The sequence below is a fragment of the Chelonoidis abingdonii genome, chromosome 3 (genome assembly GCF_003597395.2).
Source record: "Chelonoidis abingdonii isolate Lonesome George chromosome 3, CheloAbing_2.0, whole genome shotgun sequence".
Classification (NCBI taxonomy): domain Eukaryota; kingdom Metazoa; phylum Chordata; order Testudines; family Testudinidae; genus Chelonoidis; species Chelonoidis abingdonii.
This window is the reverse complement of record NC_133771.1, coordinates 4,966,726-4,974,141: the sequence shown is the minus strand read 5'-3', so window position 1 is coordinate 4,974,141 and position 7,416 is coordinate 4,966,726. Positions and strand designations below refer to the sequence as shown.

The following is a 7,416-nucleotide window of genomic DNA, read 5'->3' as shown; positions in this document are numbered from 1 at the left end:
CTAACAAGCAAAACCCAAGGCCACAAAAACAGATCTGTAAGATAAGAGCAACTGGATGGAGCCAGTGAAATGAACAGCGGAGAAGAGATGATAGAAGTAGACAGATAAAAATAAGTTTTCATAGATTTAGCAATAATATATTAGTTTGGGGTTGTTATTGTGATTTATGCATAAGAAGGTTTTAGTCGAGGGGTTCGAGTAGCTAGGTGCACAGCTAAGCAAGCAAGCTGAGTCTGCACAAAGTTACAGAACGGGGATAAAAGCCAAGTGTCTGACAAGTGGAGAGGGCAGAAGAACCGGGGTGAGGAAAGCAGCAGAGATTTGGAAAGAGTCACCTGTCCTCAGAACAGGTAATTCGGCCAATTATCTTTCTTGCCTAATCTGTTTTGGCATGTGTATGTGATTCACATAGGTAATCACATTGTTTTAAAACGAATCAAATTTTGGTAACAAGAAACCATCTTAGGGCTTGGCTACACTCACACTTTACAGCGCTGCAACTTTCACGCTCAGGGGTGTGAAAAAACACCCCCCTGAGCGCTGCAAGATGCAGTGCTGTAAAGAGTCAGTGTAATCAGGGCGGCAGCCCTGGGAGTGCGGCTCCCAGCCCTGCACGCTACACCCGTAAAGGATGTGGTTTAAGTGCAGCGCTGGGAGAGCTCTCTCCCAGCGCTGCCGCTCTGACCACACTCACACTTCAAAGTGCTGGCGCGGCAGCGCTTTGAAATGCCAAGTGTAGCCATACCCTTAGCCTAAATGTGAGTGGATCTAGTTTGTCACCCAACAGCATTTTGAATTCCTTTAGTCTTTCAGGAGGGCCCCTGTGCCACAAAAGTCTCATCACATCGGCCCTCTTGGGTCCAAACTCCAAAGGAAGGTGAGGAGTTAGAATAACACAGGGTGTAAGGGAAGCTGTCAGCGTCTGCACAGGGAAGGTTTATTCCTGCCTCCCTGTTCCTGCCAGGAGCTGGCAGCTGGGGGAAAGCTGAAGTCCTTTCTACTGTTACTGCTGCATCTGGAAAGTAAGGCAGGCCCCCAGCTTCCCACTTGCTGGACAGTATTGTCTTTGTTTGCCTTGAGCGTCCTCCTGGACAGCAGAAAATGATCCTCTCTCTGGAAGAGACCTCTCCACCGGGTTCTCCTGTCACAGGCACTACTATCATCACTGAAGTGTATGTATTTACTCCGTATTTACACTGGCATAACTGAGACCGGTATCTTGGGCTGGATCCAACACCCCTTATTGGGCCTCTTCCCTTTGACATCAGCCAGCATTGTTCAGAAAGACTCACAAAAAAGCTCAAAGAGAGACACAACTCACCCCACCTTGGTCTAGGCTGGTTCCTTCTAGACCATGAGCACACCACACACCTCCCAGGAGAGCCCACTAACCTGCCAGCAGGACTAGGAAAACCTCCCCGCACCACTCGTAAGGCGATAGCTTGCAACACTGACACAGTCCTCAGCGCACGACAATATCTATTACTGCCCAGTCCTGTCCCTTATCTCCTACCAAGGGCCCTGCTCCTGCAGACTCCGGGGGGAGACTCCAGAGCCTGGAACAAGTCAGCAGCTTCCTGCTGGCCCCAGCAGCTCCTGTACAATCCCAGCTGAGTCTCTTTTTAACTGCAGTCTTGCTGCATCACCCCACCTGACTGCAGTATTTCCTCCTTAAGGGCCAATCACATTACTTTCCCCGCCCCCTTGGGTCCTCCCCTCCAATCAGTGCTTAGATACCAGAGTGAAGGTGAATAAGGGAGGGGCTTAGCTAGGCACAGGGGTTATTGTCCTTAGAGGTGTGGGGGGGTCACTCACTGAGTTGCTTTCTGGCCTTAATCAGTCCTGTACGGGGCCCCCTGTCCACACAATCTGCTCCAGCCCACCTGCTGGCAGTCAACTCCCCTCCCCTATTGGGTAGGCATGGAAGGGGTTAAAAGCTGCATCCCAGCTGTGTGTGTGTGTGTGGCGAGGGGGTGGTGAAAACCCCTACAGGGGTGCAGAGTAACAGGGTGTTTGGAGCAGTGTGGGTGTGGTGGAATGCTAGACCTGTAATACACAGATCAGCCACTAGGAGGCGCTGTGTGTGACATACCTTACCTGAGCCAGTAACAGCCACACCTGGCCGTTCATCAAAGCAATCACACCCCTGGTATCTCTCCCCAGGATGGATGCTCTGGAGCCAGGCCAAATCTGGCACACAAGCTGAACTGCTGGGAGCAGCCCTGCAGCCTGCCGGGCATAAGGAGTCCAAGATGGTGCATCACATAGGAATCACAAAGGGGCTTGGTTGGGCCCTGCAGGATAGGTCGGGGGCATGGCTGAGTGAAGGAATCTGCTGAGCTCTGATTTCTTTAGGGGAGAGGGAGACCTGGCCCTGGTGGGGGGGGGGCTGAGTAGATGTGGGGAGGTGAACAGCCCCATATACTGCAAAAACACTGCTGTCAGCCCCAAGCCCTAGTGGGGGGTGGGGGACCCCTTCCTGTGCTCTGCCCCCCAGGAGCACATGGGCTGGGAGGACCAAGGGGCAGGTGGAGCGGGATGAGGAAGTGCTTAGTGTCGTTTGTGGTGAAACCAGCACCGGCATCTCTGGATCTGTCACCCCTGGGTCCCAAACTCGAGCCCACCGTGTGCTTAACCACACTGACAGGAAGTTTTTCCTAATGTCCAACCTAAATCCCTCTTGCTGCAGTTTAAGCCCATTGCTTCTTTTCCTATCCTCAGAGGTTAAGAACAACAATTTTTCTCTCTCCTCCTTGTAACAACCCTTTCTATATTGAAAACTGTTATCATGTCCCCTCTCAGTCTTCTCTTCTCCAGACTAAACAAACCTAATTTTGTCCTTCTTCATGTTCTCTAGACCTTTAATCATCTTTGTTGATCTCCTCTAGACTTTCTCCAACTTGTCCACATCTTGCCTGAAATGTTCCTCCACTCGAGGCCTTATCAGCGCAGAGTAGAGCAGAAGAATTACATCTCGTGTCTTGCTGACAACACTCCTGCTAATACATCCCAGCATAATGTTCCCTTTTTTTGCAACAGTGTTAAAAAAAAAAAAAGAAGAAGCATTGCAAACCAACTCAATGGCAGACCCAAATCACCAGGAGGCAGGGCCCAGGTGAATAAGCCACAGGGATCACCAAGCCTCTGGTACAAACAATGTACCTTGGGGGCCACAAGGAGAAGGCAAGGAAGACAGCCCTTCATCCTGCGCCTGGGACGTGATTGGGCAGGGTGGTAACATTGATGAGAAAGGGGTCTTGACCAGCCTTGGCTGAAGCGGGATGAGATAAGATGCTCCAGACAGAAGGTGAGCATGGGGAGTTGAGCTGGCTCTCTCGAGAGCGTGTCCTGGTTCGGATGTAACCTCTCGTTTTCACTATGCCTGTTCGCTGTCCTGTGAATCTCTGCCGATAACCGTGTTGTTTCCATTCTAAATCTCCGTGCTGGTTGCTGACCCAGAGTGGAACCATCCAAGCTGGGGTGTGCACGACTCTCTTGGGGGCAGCAGACCTGCTGTTGCTGTGAGCGTTCAGTGGAGAAGGGGGCTGGGCACTACAGCGGAAACCTTCCAAAGGGCTCGGGGGCTGAGTGCACCGATTGTTACCCTGCAGGGCAGAGCAAGGGCTGGCACAGCCCAGAGGAGAGCACTCAGCTGACTGACAGGCACCCCAGCCTATCAGGAAGCTGACACCTGGTTCAACCCAAGTAAGACTCTCGTGTCGGGGTGGCCGAGGGTAACAAAGAGACTCACGGTCCTGGGCACCCTGAGAACCATTCCAAAGTGAGTGGGGAGGAATAGGGAAGGGGCAGTGGCCCCAGCCTGAATGGATCTGCCGGGGGTTGGCCGTTCTGGCTTGCTCTGCTGTGGGCGTAGCCAGGGATGCTTTGCAGGCTTTTCATTCTCCTGGAGGCAGCTGCTTTGGGGCTGGCCTGTGTCAGACACCAGTACCGCTCAGTGCACTCCCCCTGCAGCCGGGTGTGCGTGAGAAGCACCTTGTGCGAGGTGCAGAGCCTCTCTTGACTTCCCAGCACCAGCCCCACCACAGCACATCTGGGGGTCGATGGGGAAATGACACTTTTCTTATTTATTGGTCTAGAGGCAGCAGCCAAGCGGCCCCCATTGGAGATCAGAGCCCCTTGGAGCTCGGTGCTGGGCACGCATGGAGTGAAAGGACAAAGTGCTCCTCTTTGAAGCTGTGGCTGTCAAACAGAGGCGGCTCCCTCTCTCAGAAGGCCCCTGGAAAGCCACACCCAGCTATGAGGCTGCATCCCTGAGATGAGGGCCTCAAGGACCCTGGTTTGTCTGACCCAGAAATGAGAAACGTCCATTGGTTCACACTATGGCCAGAATCTTGGACCTCGCCTCCGTGGCCTATCCGTGTACACTGAGGTGGGTTTTCTCAGAAGAAAATGTTACACTAGCGTAACACAGAGGCTGTGTGTAGTGGGTCTTCCTTTGAATGCCTGAGCTGCATAGAGGATAACAACCTACTACCAGTTTTTGGAGTGGCCTCAGGTTTTTTATTTCTATAATCCAAAACGCTGTAGAAGCTGTTTGAGTCTGTGAGTTCTTCAGTGTAACCCAGACATTCCCGTGCAGCTGGTATGCTGCACTGTCCACTGCCCCGTATGTTAAACAAACTCTGTTACCGAGCGTGCAAAGAATCTGTGCGTTCTTTAGCATGACTTAGCTCGGCTGTTTGCTGGGTCCTGAATGCTGCATTGTGCCCCGTACGCCAGCATATGGACAGTTTGGCTTGTGGCCACCTTTTCCCTTCAGCCCCCACCCCGCTGTTTGAATGTTGGGTATGAAACACAGACCCCATACGATCACCCTGTACGGACGCATTCCCAGTGCGCTGGTGTGGCTAAGGCAGGATCTACTTGACAACGGACTTCAATGCTATATTTGGTCCAGCTGTAACGACAAAGGAATTGGTGACAGGCTGTATGGACGTGGGGAGGAGCTGAGGCTATATCCAGGGACGGCTCCAGCTTTTTTGCTACCCCAAGTGGCAAAGCAGCAAAAAAAAAAAAAAAAAAAAAGCCCTGAAGTGCGGCACTTTGGCGGCAGCTCAGCCGCGCTGCTTCATTCTTCAGTGGCAATTCAGCAGCCGGTCCTTCGCTCCAAGGGGGACCGAGGGACCCACCGCCAAAGAACCCGGACGTGCCACCGCTTTCCATTGGCTGCCCCAAGCACCTGCTTCCTGCACTGGTGCCTGGAGCCATCCCTGGCTGTATCCAAGTCATTCGTGGCTTCAAGAAAGCCAGTTCATGCTCTTTTTGGTGGGACTAGAGACAACCTAACAGTAAAAGCCCACTAAGGGGTGGCAGGACTCCTGGGTTCTATTTGCAGCTCTATCCCCGATCCCCCTCTCTGGGCCTCAGTTTCCCCAAAACTTTTTTGCTCCAGATCCAGAATAGCATAGGGATTGTTTTATGCACATATCAGTGTAAACTAGGGAGAATTACACCCACCTTCCTTCCCCCTGGGTGGCTGAGACTTAAATCATGACTCTGTAAAATCCTATCAGATGCTCCCCTGAGATGAGCTAGCGCCGGGCAAAGCGCTGGGGGATTGTCACAAAGGGGGGCAGTGAAGCCAGAGAGACTCTGATTTTTCTTTTCCCCATTGTCAAGTATCTTAGGGCCAAGGACCTTCCCCTCCCACCCGTGCCTCCCCCTCACACAGAATTGCTTGGATGAAGCACCGGACAGCAGTTGTTAGTAGTGGAAGAGACCATGTGGGGCTGTGAACTGGGCTTCCCAGCAGAGCAGACTTCTGGGATTTGGCCGCCGCTGCAGAGGATCATAGCTGGAAGCTGGAGACAACGTGATCTCAAAGCGCAGCTCCAATCTGTGGCCTCCGGAGTAATGGTTGAGCTCAGATGGCAGCAAAAGGGAAGCACCAAATTCTGTCTTCGGCCCTGGTGCCTGGCTTTCCCAAGGGCAGCGGCCAGGAGGGTGTTTTTTTCCAATCCACAGGGAGTCACCTCTGTGCTGGTGGGGGAAGGGCTTTGAGTTGAGATTAAGGAAAACAGCAAAAAGAAAGAAGAAAAGTAAAGTCTGCATGAGAGAGTGGTGTGGGGGAGAAGGGGGCAGGGATGTTAGAGACATGTAATAGATGCCGCCTGTCTGCCTTGGTGTGTGCGTATGATCTTCCTGTCCTGCTGTGTGCATGTGTGCGCACAGTGACGCTGAGAACACGATGGCTGCTGTCTCCTCACCCAGGCAGAGCGCTCAGAGATGGAGACAGAAAGCTGAGAGTTAATGTATTTTATAGCCACAGACACCCTAAGAAGTCCCCGAGTTTGGGATCTGCAGCCCACAAGAACTTGGGGCGCTGGCCTCACTGTTCCAGGAAGGACCCTTGTTGCCGCTCTGACAGGGTCAGGGGGCAGACGCGACCCATTAAGTGAACCCGCAGCCCAAGAGGGCTCCCCAGCTGGGGTGGAGCTGGGGTGAGGTTCTGCGTGCAGAAGAGAGCCCGGTTTGGGGGCACAGACAAAGTGCGTTTCACATCAGCCATTCTTGGCTTCCCAGGACCTGTAGCCAGCCACGGAGAACAGATTGTGAGTGGAGCAGCCCTGAGGCTGCTCTAGCCTACAGCAGGGGTGGGCAGGGCCCAGCACAGACCCAGGCTGTAGTGAGGGTAAAGGTACCTGAGCCTTCCCCCCTGCCATTCTTGTCCCAAGCGCAGGGGTGGGGTATCAGAGAGACTGGAGTAGCTGACATGTTCCCCGGTCGCCCTGCTCACTCGGGAGAGGTTACGTCGAAGGGAGCCAGCCTCCTCTTCCCCGTTAAATCATTCTCATCCTGCTCCAAGGACTAGGAGGAAACCAAATTAAACAGCCCGGCCCCTCCCTGGGCCTCGCCTGGGCAGCTCTGCGGATCCCAGCCCTGGGGGTCTAATCCCAGAGACAACTCAGCTGAGCTTGCTGCAGCGTGAGACCATCCAGAGCTGTTTGCTAGGGACAGCGAGAGCCTGCCAGTGAGGGGCACTGTGCCAATGGCTCTATTAGCCCCGAGGCCAGGGACAGCCAGGCCTTGGCACAGCAATTCCCAGGGTGCCACATGGCAGGGCCAGCTGCCTGCCAAGGGGCGAGGTCGGTCAGCATGGACGATGGCTCCTTTCAGCCCCCGTCCATGGCACGAGAGGGGCCCAGGAGCTGGGAGGACGATGCTGGGCAGAGGGGTGTGCACCTGGGTGGGGGCAGGGCCAGCTCTAGGTATTTTGCAGCCCCAAGCAAAAAAAATTTTGGCTGGCCCCTGTCCCAGCCCTGGGCTCCCCCCCGCCCTGCCCCTGCATACCCCTGCTGCCCCAGCCCTAGACTCTTCCCCGCTCCCCTGCTGCCCCGCACTGGAATTCCCCCACCAGTGCCCTCCCCCCACCCCACTGCTGCCCCAGCCCTGGGC

At 54.1% G+C, this 7,416-nt stretch overlaps 1 long non-coding RNA gene across 1 annotated transcript; it reads left to right on the top strand.

Moving 5' to 3' along the window:
* The first annotated feature begins 2,809 nt into the window (after nucleotides 1-2,809).
* LOC116837370 (uncharacterized) lies at nucleotides 2,810-5,692 on the top strand. The gene is made up of 3 exons (XR_004376685.2): nucleotides 2,810-3,307; nucleotides 4,098-4,390; nucleotides 5,641-5,692. It is a non-coding gene; the product is annotated as an uncharacterized LOC116837370 (long non-coding RNA).
* The last annotated feature ends 1,724 nt before the right edge of the window (nucleotides 5,693-7,416 follow it).